We start from the raw sequence: 12,581 nt of genomic DNA, 5'->3' as shown, positions 1-12,581 counted from the left end.
TTCGATTTGGAGATTCGAGACAAGAAGGGAAGTGAAAATTTAGTGGCTGACCATCTCTCTCGGTTAGAGCAAGAGGAAGAAAGACTAGATTCAGTGGTCCAAGAGGCATTCCCTGATGAGCAGTTGTTTGCATGTGAGATCAAGCTTCCGTGGTATGCTGATATTGTTAATTATCTAGCTTGTAAAGTTTTACCACCTGATCTTACTTACCATCAACGTAAGAAATTTTTGCATGATGTGAATCACTATCTTTGGGATAAGCCTTTGTTGTTCAAAAGATGCCCTGATCAAATCATTAGAAGATGTGTGCCAGAAGAAGAGATGCAAGACATCCTCCATCATTGCCATTCCTCATCATATGGAGGACACTTTGGAGCCACCCGTACAGCAGCTAAGGTACTTCAAAGTGGGTTCTTTTGGCCTTCCATTTTTCGTGATAGTTACACTTTGGTGAAAACTTGTGACCGGTGCCAACGTATAGGAAATATTTCAAGGCGTCATGAGTTACCATTGAAAGGTATCTTAGAAGTTGAGTTGTTTGATGTTTGGGGAATAGATTTTATGGGGCCTTTTCCTCCTTCTTTTGGTTTTGCTTATATCTTGCTAGCAGTTGACTATGTGTCAAAATGGGTGGAAGCAATTGCTACAACAACAAATGATGCAAAGGTAGTGCTCAAATTTCTGCACAAGAACATATTCACAAGATTTGGCACTCCACGAGCTATTATTAGTGATGAAGGGACTCACTTTTGCAACAAGTTGTTTGAGAATCTTCTGTCTAAATATGGTGTGAAGCACAAGATAGCACTTGCTTACCATCCTCAAACTAATGGTCAAGCTGAAATTTCAAATAGAGAGATCAAGAACATCCTTGAGAAGACAGTCAAAATCAATAGAAAGGATTGGGCGAAGAAGCTTGATGATGCTTTGTGGGCATACTGTACAGCCTTTAAAACACCTATCGGGATGTCTCCATACCGGTTAGTGTTTGGAAAGGCATGTCATCTTCCTGTAGAGTTGGAGCATAGAGCTTATTGGGCTGTGAAAAAGTTTAACTTTGATTTAAAGGCAGCAGGTGAAAAGTGACTTCTTCAATTGAATGAGATGGAAGAGTTCCGGAATGATGCATATGAAAATGCAAAGATCTATAAAGAAAGGACGAAGAAGTGGCATGACAAACAGATTCTTAGGCAAGAGTTTGCTCCAGGACAACAAGTTTTACTCTTCAATTCACGACTCAAACTCTTCCCAGGAAAGTTAAAATCAAGATGGACGGGTCCTTATACAATTCATGAAGTTTCCTCTTTTGGAGCAGTAGATTTGAAGGACAAGGCAGGGAATATTTTCAGAGTTAATGGTCAAAGATTGAAGCACTACTATGGAGAGCAAATGGAGAGGAACTATGCATATATTCCTCTTGGAGATCCTAAGTGATGAGGATTGAAAAGTCTGGCTGTAGACTTTAAAACAAGCGCTTATGGGAGGCAGCCCATAGATCTATCTTTCACTCTTTCATTTATTTTATTATCTTTGTTTATTTAAGTATTAATAAATTGGTTTTTGATGCAGGTTTATTTAACATGAATAAAGAGCTGGAAAATTTAAAAACCTTGGAAGGTTCACCACGAAACCAGGGAAGTTCCTTTATTTCTTCAATCCTTTTTACTTTTGCATCACAATGAGGACATTGTTTAGTTTAAGTTTGGGGGTGTAAACTCCTATAATCATTTGATCCTCTTGTTTTCTAAGTCTTGGGTTGTTGATGGGTTGTTTGAGTCTCTTACCAAGCATGCATTGGAGTAAGATTGAATTCTCTATGACTCTGAAATTTGTGATTGAAGATGGTTTTGAGAAAAATTTTCAAAAATTTTTTTTATGTCAAGTGAAGTTTTGTGGGTACTTTGGTTTAAATCTTTGACCTTGAACACAATTGAGCACATAGTCGTTTTTCTCTTATTCCATTTTGCTTATGAAGAAAAGAAGTTGAATTAATTGAAAGAGGGAGGTTCGATTTTGCTTTGCTCTAGAATCCGTTGATGGGTCCTTGAGGCGAAATCCTAGTTGAGACCAAATATTAGAGAAATGATCTAGGCATTTCTTTGGCATAACCAAAAAGCTTTCCCAGTCGTCCTAAATGTTATGCCATCATTACATGGTGTGTTTCCATAGTCAACCCCCTTGAGCCTTCATGAGCCTTTATTGATTCTTTAAACTACATAAACCATGCCCGCTCTAAGCCTGAAAAACAATGAATCTACCGTTGATAGTTTGAGAAAATACTTTGGTGGAGAGTTACATTTAAAAGAGAAAATTGGTTTCATGATGAAAAATATTATGTTTGCTCTGTTTGATCAAAGAAAAAGAAGAAGAAGAAAGGAAGTGTTTAAAAAAAAAAAAAGAGAGAGAAAAAAAGAAAAAGAAAAAGAAGTCGCCAAGCGGAAAGTGAATTACCTCAAATTTTGTTAAGGGAAGTGTTGGTATTACATTAGTGATTACAGCAATAATAATGCCACAAGTATGAGCATATTGCCAAGAAAGAGCTATGATTTGAATCATGTGAGTTTCTCTTTTAATGTTCTTTTCACTAAGTATTTTCCCAGTTTGATTTAATTTCCCATATCCAGTTCTTTCTTAACCCCCACCCTGTGGCCTATCATTACAACCTTAATAAAGACCTTTTGATCTTTGATTTTGGTGTTGACTACATTAGTGGAGAGGATTTCTGAAAATTGGACTTATGGGGTTAAGTTTTAAGAGAATTCTTCTGATTTTGGTTGTTCTACTTTTATCTGAGTTTGCAGGTGGTTTGAGGTTAAAATTGACTATATCACACACACACTCAAGGTCTTAGCTTTAGGTTGAAGTAAACCCCTAACTCTTGCTTGACAAATTGCAAAATTTTTGATTGATTTTCTTGCTATCTTTGATGTTAAAAGAGTAAGATACTAGAGATGAAATCTAAATTCATAAAAGCTTGGTGAGTGATGATACTTCTCTTTGGGGTCGAGTTGATATTGCCTAAACTATCATTTGTTGTTCTTTTTGTTTGAGGACAAACAAAGTTGTAAGTTTGGGGGTATTTGGTGACTTGCAAAATTTCATATTGCAGATTTTACAAGTTCGCTCGAGCGGAGGCTTTTGGCCGCTCGAGCGAATTCAGGCAGATTCAAACGCTCGACTGCCGCTCGACAGGGAGCTCGAGCGGGTTGCTGAAAAACGAAGATCGCTCGAGCAGAGACATTGGCCGCTCAAGCGAAATCAGGCAGAGTCGATCGCTCGATGTGCGCTTGATAGGACGCTCGAGCGAAATCAGGCAGAGTCGAACGCTCGACGCGCGCTCGACACCCCGCTCGAGCGAACATCGTATTTTGACAGATTTTAGGTTTTCCGTGGGACCATATAAAAGCCATTTTTCACTCTAGAGCCGCGAGTTTTGACTGGAGAACACTCTTTGGGACAGAAAAACACAGCTAGAAGGATTCAATTCATTTGTTTGGAGACGGGATTCCAATTATTGCACGTACGTTGGAATCATACACGAGCACGGACGAGAGAAAAGCGTTGAATCGTTCCCCTGAGCTTTTGACGACGAGTTGAGGCTGCAAGGAGGATTTTTCAGTGTTTATTTTCTTCTTCCCATCTTCTCAGAACAATTATGGTGAATTCGTTTATGTTGAATTCCATTTCTAGCATGAGCTAAATTTTCTTCATTCTAGGAAAACGATGTAACCTATTTCCGAACTATGCTTGATTGTCTATGCTAATTTAATGCAATTCTCTCTTTGTTTATCTGATTTATTCTGAATTTATTGCTTCTAATTAACTGGCCATTGATTAGATGATAAGTAATCTTGTGATTTGCTATCGAAAGAGGGAATCATAGGGTAGATCTTGGATATTTCAGCATAGGTAAGTATAGAGATCGAAAGACTTGTATGAACCTATGTAGTCATTAAATCATTGATCTTATTGCGTTCTTGATTATTGAATTTGCATATTCTTGTGTGAATTGATAACCAAGAGTCAATTCCAATTGACTATCGAAAGAGGCTTTTGGACGAATTAGAGATTTGCTAATAGACAAAAGAGGTTTAAGTTAAATTAGCTGAATGAGAAAAGCATAGTGAAGAATTAGGTGAAATCGATTTCCTAGAAGTTTTCTTCCCCATTGAATTTGATCTTTGAAAGTCAGTTTTATTTTCTTTGCTTATTTCTCTTTGAGTTGATCTAAGTTTATTTGCAACTACAAAAACCTTAGCGATTCCTCTAGATAAAATTGAGATTAGTATAATTTTGGTATTTGGCAAGAGTAAGGTACCAATCCCTGAGGACGATACTCTACTTATTACTTTACTATAAAACTACGATACTATGCACTTGCAGTTTTGCACCGGTCACCTCCCCAACAAAATATAGCCAGCATGCATAGGCACAACATCATAGAGCACCTCATCCTGATACTTTCCAATTGAAAAAAATACTAACACTTGCTTATTTACCCTAACCTCCCCACAATCATTCAACCACTGCAACTTGTATGGTCTACGGTGTTTCAAAGTAGGTAAATTCAATTTCTCAACTAAAGTAGTGCTAGCAACATTAGTACAATTTCCTCCATCAATGATCATACTACATACCTTGTTATTGATGTGGCATTAGTATGAAAAATGTTCTCTCTACTGCTCTATATCATACATCTTACTTTGTGTATTGAGAGTACGCCTGACAACAAGAGACTTACCATACTCCTCATTCTTATGCTCATGTTCAATACTAGGCTCACGTCTCCTCCTATCTCTCCCACTTTGTAAATTTCTAATCAATACACCTCGTTCATCCATCTTATCCCTCACTTCCCCCAACATCAAATTTAACCTTTCAAACTTTTGTTGCATGGACTACAACAAAAATAAGGAATTGTCTGCCACCCCCTTCGGTGTTGAGTCACTTATAAGACATCATAATGTGCTGCACAAAAAGAATGTTAGTAGTAAAACCTCACAAACTCCCTTAAGTGCTTACGCTCGAATAATGGCACTTTACTTGTGTTTCACTCTTAATTGGTTTTTTCCCGATAATGATCTCACACTCCCTTGCCTTTTACCTCAAGAGTTTTCCCATTCAAGTTCTTTAAGAACCTCAAGAGTTTTTCCACTCAAGTTCTTTAAGAACTAATTGAACTCAATCAAGACAATACAACTTTGTTTTATTCCAACTAATAATTTGGTCCAAGAAACAAGAGCAAGAGAAAACACAGAAGGAATAAAATGACATGAGACTCAAGGAATTTATACGATGGAAAGAGTAATTACGAAACAAGATACCAACTAGAAAGATGTATTCAGCCCCTTTGATGATAAAGCTCGGTCAATTCCAAATCACTCAATTTTCAGATTGCAAGTATTTCAAACAACTATACCCAAAATCCTTTTCTTTCTCTCTCTCTTTTTTTTTTTTTTTTGTTTGCAAATTTTCTTTTCTTTTCTTTCCTTTCTTTTCTTTTCTTTTCTTTTCCTTTCCTTTCCTTTCCTTTCCTTTCTTTCTTTTATTTTCTTTTATCACCAATTCAAGCACAAACAAAAATATTCAATTGTGTAAATCACACACAATTAAATTCAAACACACAAGAATTGACAAAAGTAGAAGAAAACAACGAAACAGCACTCCATGCAATTTACAAACTTAGAAATGCAAGAAATCCTAGAAATTTCAAACCCTAGATGGTGCAAATTTTGCCAGCCCTCAAACAACGAATTTAGCCACCCTATGAAGATGAACACAAAACCCAAATGATTGAGTAATTTGGCAGCCCTAGGAAAAAAGAATTTCTGCACTTTTTTTTTTTTTTTTGTAACCTTAGAACAATGAAGCCCTAGAATTAAATTTAAAGATGCAAGAAATAAAAAATAGAATCCGATCTGATTGGAAACCTTTCTCTAAATACCAAATGATGTGAACCTACGGAATTGGAATCCCTTAAACCCACAATCAATTTGAAAACTTATCCAAGAAAGCCAAAATCAAGTCAATGGATGGAAAATCTAGACCCGTTGAGAACTCGTTTTAAAAACCTAGATTATATTAAAATCTAGACCCGTTGAAGAACCCATCTCAAGAACCCAAATTACAAATGAGGAACGCCACAAAGGTTGTGATTTACCTTTGATAAGTTCAAACATTCAATCAAGAACAAGAGGAGATAAACTTAATTCACAATGAATAAAATTCGTCAATTTCATATACTTTCATATATTGTCTAAAATGAGGCAACAAGATGTATTTAAACTAAACCCTCACAAAACCCTAGCATATAATAAAACTAGCCCTTTACAAAAATACCCCTGAGTGAATAGTGTGGCACTACAGTTCCTTGAACAGTGTCGCACTACAGTAACTCCTTGAAACCCTAGTTCAACAAAAATAATAATTTTCCCAACATGCCCTTAAGACCTTCTCATGATTAACTCAATTATTTTAAACTAATAAAATAAGCTCTTTTAATGAAATAAATGAGTCTAAGGCCTTCAATAACAATAGGTCCAAGTCGTGTCTTCTAGAGCATATCACGTGGATGGAAACTGAATCTTCTTCTTTCAAGCCCATGTTGAATATTGAATGGCTCTTGCTAGACTCGACCTGGATCTTCTTCTCTCAAGCCCATCTCGAATATTAGGCTCTTGCTAGACTCGACCCAAGTAGATTGCACCAAGCCTTACCTTGATTCCTTACTCTTTTTAGCTCTCAATTTTGTAATTGATCCTTAAAACTTAGTCTACCTTGGTCCCATCAAAGCCCATTTTGAATATTGGGCTCTTGCTAGACTCGTCCCAAGTGGATTGTACCAATTCTTGCATTGCTTCCTTGCTCTTCTTAGCTCTTGATCTTGTGATTGCCCCATTTGGAATTTGCAAGGGATATTTAAGACTCAATCCACCTTGGAGCTCATCAATTTCACACTAATTGAAACACTCCAACGTGAGTAAAAGAGTTCCACTATGATATTACTCCATCCTAGCACTTAGGGTCGTGATAGATGCAAATAACTTGACATGACTGTTCCCAATATATAGAAACTGTACTTAAGATGAAACGTGCCATTAATATGAAAGGACAAAAGACTTGACATATCGTAACATGACATGAACGAAGTCGAAAGACATGACGTACTTGACATTATTCATTTTATTGCATGACATAATATGTAACAGACAACATTTCATAACATAACATAAATATAACAAACAACATTTCCTCACATGGAATACGTGTAACAATGAATATTTCATGACATAACATACGTGTAACAAATAACATACCTAACATGACATACTTGCAACATATAGCAATATGTGACAAAATATATTGTGTAATAGATAAATATTTCATAACAAAATAAATCATGTGTAACAGATGAACATGTAATGACATGGCATGACATGGTATATATGATAGCATACATATATGGATTGTAGTTTGTTTACCCATCACATATATACATAGTAAACTGATAATAAGTTCAAAGCTAACTTATCTCGATTTTTGCATTTTTATGAAACTTCAAGCGCAAGTACAAGAAACTGTAAGTAGTGACTGTAAAAGTTAGAAATTTACTCACTAACAATTAGAAATATGGAAAAATACTAATTTATAGTAAAATTACCATTTTACTCCTAATTTAAGGATTTTTCATCCTAACTCCAAAAATCACCAAAATTTACTTACCTCATGTAAATTTTGTCCTAAACTCATATATTAACTCAGAAAAATTTAAAACAAAATACAACTACGAAAGACCTCATAAGGCCAAAACTTCCATAGGCTAAACTCTTGATTTTTGTTGCAATTCTTCCAATTTCAAAACTCATGATCAAACCGAATTTTTTTGCAACAAAAATCTTCCTATCTGAAGTTTAAAAACATATTTAAAATATCCAATAAAAACATGCTAATCATCAATACCAAACTTTTTGAGTAAAAAGATCTAAACTTTTTAACTAAAAATGCAAGCCTTTGAATCATATGGTTTGATCTATTTCAAAGCATCTTTAAGAGTTCAAAAATCCAAATCTTACTTCTAATATACATAACATATTCCTAAGAATAACCATGCTTTGAATTACCAAGCAAGAGTCATCAAAATTACAAAACAACACTTTGAGTATTTAGTTTCATCCTAAGTCCAAAAACATAATTTGTTTCTTAACTAGTTTTGATCAAGCACTTGATCCATCGCCTAAAAAGATTAGATCTTCAAACCAAAATATCACCTGGTTTTAAAAGCTGTCCTAAAATAGATCCAAGCTTTAAAATCAAAATCACATGGCTAAAAGTCAACCAAAACATAGATCTAGCAAAAAACATCAATCCTTTGGCCTAATCAAATATCATGTTGCATAAAAATTCATATATTTTAAACTAGCATTAAAAAATCTTCAAACTAACATCCTAACATATATATAAGAGGTTTAGGATCCTCAAATAAAAATATCAAAGCCATTGGAATAAGATTAAACTACAAAAGATCTAGACTTTCTTAAAACAAAAACTTGTTTTCCTCTTTCAATTTCTAAGAAGTTCTAATAAAATCTTTCACAAAAACTTTAATCATGTAACAAATCCTCAACCAACAATCATATACACATTTTAAGAACACTCCATAAAATATGTGGATAAGTATCTATCCGTTAGCTTAGTCAAAAACTCTAAAATATAATACACTCTTTAGTTTATCGCCTAGAATGACCTTTCTGGGGTTAAAACAACTTTTGATTGATCAAACTAGACTAAGAAATGAACAAATTTTATGAAGGAAACTTTGTAAAAAAATGCTTAAAAAATCTTTGAAACAAGCATGCAAAAGGACTCAGAAAAGCTGTCCAAGAGAGTTTTTTGTTTTCTTTCTAAAAAAAGTGGGAAAAAGGGACGGAATGAGTGTGAAATGGGTTGAACGATTTCTTACACTAGTGAGGGATAATGATAGGGCTGAGAGTGAGTTTGAGTGTAGGTCTTGACAACCCAAATTAGTAGACAAAAATCCCAAAATATTTCTCTCCAAGGTGCCTTATAGAAGTGGAAGAGTCAGATGGCTTCTAGCCATCACTTCAAGTACAAGCTAGGGCTTTCTTGGAATACTTAGCTAAGAATTAATGCCAGTGTGGCCAACTTCATGGGCCTTAATCGACTGGACCTCAATTTTGGATTCTATCAAGTCCAAATCCAATTTTTATTAGCCTCATCAAATATCCAAGGTTTAAAAAGTTGGATAATGATGTCATAACATAAATTTAAAGTATTAATAGTATGTGAAAGTGATCTAATAAAGTGATTAAATACAATACTAGGAATTGATTAATCAACTTTAGGGTTTTAGTTTCAACCATGCTTTTGGGATTTCAAATGGATTCCAACCATATGGGGTTTAATTAGGGTGGAAACCTTCTTTGGTTTGGCACAATCTAGTTGGTCGGATGTGATAGGATTTTGCTTACATGGCATGATCTTACACCTTGATTCCTTCAAAATTCATCAAATGGTTCCTCATGGTGCCAATGTCTAATACTATTCACCATGTGTGGCTAAGATCTTGCCAAGTGTCCAAATAAAACTTTTCTAACCTAATCTAGACATTTCACAGTGTGATTTTAAAAACACTGCACTTGGTGCGCTTATCAAAGTTACTATTCACTCTAAAAAAATGAGTAATAAACTTTGCATTGTAGCATTCTAAATATTCATACAAGACCTAACAATGAAATTCATTTATCAAAATTCAACACAGAAGTGCCCCTAAAAATAAAAACGCGGTTTTGAACAAGAGTTTCGTCTAAAAATATGAAATGGACTTATTGCACCACGAAATCCTAAATAATTACTTGAGTCAAATGGTGTAAACTATAACGCATTCTAATACTTATAACTACCTTCAATAAATAAAATCATGCTTCTGTTACCATGGTGAATGATAACGACAATGCTGACAGATTAAAACCTACGCAATTGGCCGATTCATGAAAACTTACGGGGTTTTCACAAAATTTCTAAAACCTATAGAAATTCCACCATTGAATTTCTTGCATGCTGTTACATATCCCATCCTCTTGGTCTGATTTGGGGCATTATGACCATCATTTAAAGGCTTTTTTAGGTGAGGAAGATAGGCATGAGTGGTTGCCAAATGATCATGCTTGAGTGAAAAATGAAAGAGGTGAAAATAGAGATGGTTTAGCCGAGTCATTCAAGGGTGTGCCTCTTTGATTGCCAATCGGTTTAATGTCCATAAAAGGGGGTTGGCCAATGATGAGTGTACGAAAGTACACTCTAAATATCCTATTATTTTATTAAAATATCAAAATGTGAATAGAAATAATGAGATATAATTTATATTGAATTTAATATCTATTTACACTAAAATATATTTGAGTATGATTTTATAATATATTAAATCTCAAATATTTCATTATTGATTGGTGAGAGATAATTTATAATTAGACTTTACACTTATTATTTTTGAAACTGTACTATTCAACTTTTACATTTGATTACATACTATGCAGCCGCATGGAGTAAAATGCATGGCAACATATGAGTATGTATGTATATATGTATCGGTGAAACGAGTTCACGTGGGACCAAACAATTTTTGGCTTGGAGGAAATTTATGCTACGGAAGGATATTTGGAAAAGAAGGCCAGCAGGTTCTTTGGCTAGGCTTTTCACTGGGGCACGCAACACGGGGCCATTTTGAGTTTCACTTTTTGGGTTTTACGGAAGATGATTTTCTTTTTTTTTTAATTTTTTATGATTTTACATGTGGTGGAGGGGGCACGACATAACAAGAGGCCCACACAATTGAAATCATAGGGTTACTTCATGCGTGAGACTGACTTCATATATATTCAAGAAGGAAGAGATGGAGCGCCGTTTTTATTTTTTCATTGGAGAAAAAGGGAGAACCAGCACCTGGAATGTGAGGAAGCAGCAGATGCACGGATTTTTCATATTCGCCGTTCATTTCAGTTTTTTTTTTTTTATATTTTTATTATCTATTATATTTATAAATAACTAAATTTTCAAACAGGGGAATAAACTTGCATATTTATATATTTGATTTTAAATTATTAAAACTATTTTATTTTATCATTCTCAATTCATTATTAATATTTTCTTCTCTAAATAATCATAGAATTTATTATACTTATAGATTCAGTCATCTTTTTTCTATTGAATGGATTAGTTCTTTGATTATATTTAGATCAATTATCTATATTGATTTAGTCCTGTACTACGTACAATATCGCTCTATGAGTATATTGTCGTCGTTAGATTTTCTCAATAGGGATAATAATTTACGTGTTTTAAAAGTAATGAATGATTTTTCAAATGGTTACATTTAGTTTAATTTTAGTTTATAAATCTATACATTCTGATTTTAAATTTTGGGAATTGAGTTCCCAATTGAGTTATTTAATAAATTAATAATAATTAAAATACTGGATTTGTGCAAGAGATTTTCTACACTCTATTGTTCGTTAAATTTGAGTATTTTTTCCAAGTAACTTTGTTCCACTTTAATTTATATTTAAAATTAATCTTTTTTCTCCATGAATCATTTAATATTTTTCTTTAATTTTTTTGTTCCCTCTGCTATTCTTTTAATTTGTCCCCCTGTGGAATTGATACCTCAAAGTTGTGCTACAACTACCGCGTTATTCTTTGGGCATAATCAAATTTTGGCGCCGTTGCCAGCGAGACGATAGAAGAATTTTAGATAGTTTTTCTTTTCAATAGTTTGTAAAGGCAGTAACTCCGTTCGCTCTTTTAGCTTGCTGCATGTTTATTTTAATTTATTTTTATTTTTGTAGTTTCTTCTAGCGTTGAGTTTTTCTCTACCTTGCATGCACAGGTATAGAGACGCCTTGAGTCAGTTTGCTTGTAGACTTATGTTAGAGTCAGAGTCAATCTAATTTTTCTAATCATTTGTTTGATCATTTTTCTAATTCTGAGAAAATGAGTGAACACGGAGATCAAGCCATTAGGACCCTTCAAGATTACCTCCACCCTACACGTATAGCCACACCATCATGTTTCCAACTAATACTCGCCAACTGGATTTTAAAACAAGGTTGATATAGTTACTCCCTACTCTTCATGGCTTGAAAAATGAAAACATATATGTGCACATTAGAGAGTTTGAGGAAGTAGTTGTGACTTTTCATAGTCAAAATGCAACTGATGACGTTGTGAGACTTAAGTTCTTTCCTTTCTCTTTCAAGGATAGAGCTAAGAGTTGGCTATACTCGCTGAGACCACGATCTATTTGATCATGGAATGAGATGACTCGATCTTCTTTAATAAATACTTTTCCCAACATAAAACCAACTCTTTAAAAAGGTAAAACTCCACCTTTGCACAAAAGGATAGTCAGACTTTATATTAGTCTTGGGAAAGATTTAAGGAGTTGTTGAGTATGTGTGCTCACCATGGGTATGAGAATTGACGCTTAGTGAGCTATTTTTATGAGGGACTTACACCTAGAGAGCACCAATTTGTAGAGATGAAGTGTAATGGTGAGTTCTTACAAA

The sequence above is a fragment of the Carya illinoinensis genome, chromosome 6 (genome assembly GCF_018687715.1).
Source record: "Carya illinoinensis cultivar Pawnee chromosome 6, C.illinoinensisPawnee_v1, whole genome shotgun sequence".
NCBI lineage: Eukaryota > Viridiplantae > Streptophyta > Magnoliopsida > Fagales > Juglandaceae > Carya > Carya illinoinensis.
The sequence above is the reverse complement of the archived record's forward strand: the minus strand, read 5'-3'. Positions refer to the sequence as shown.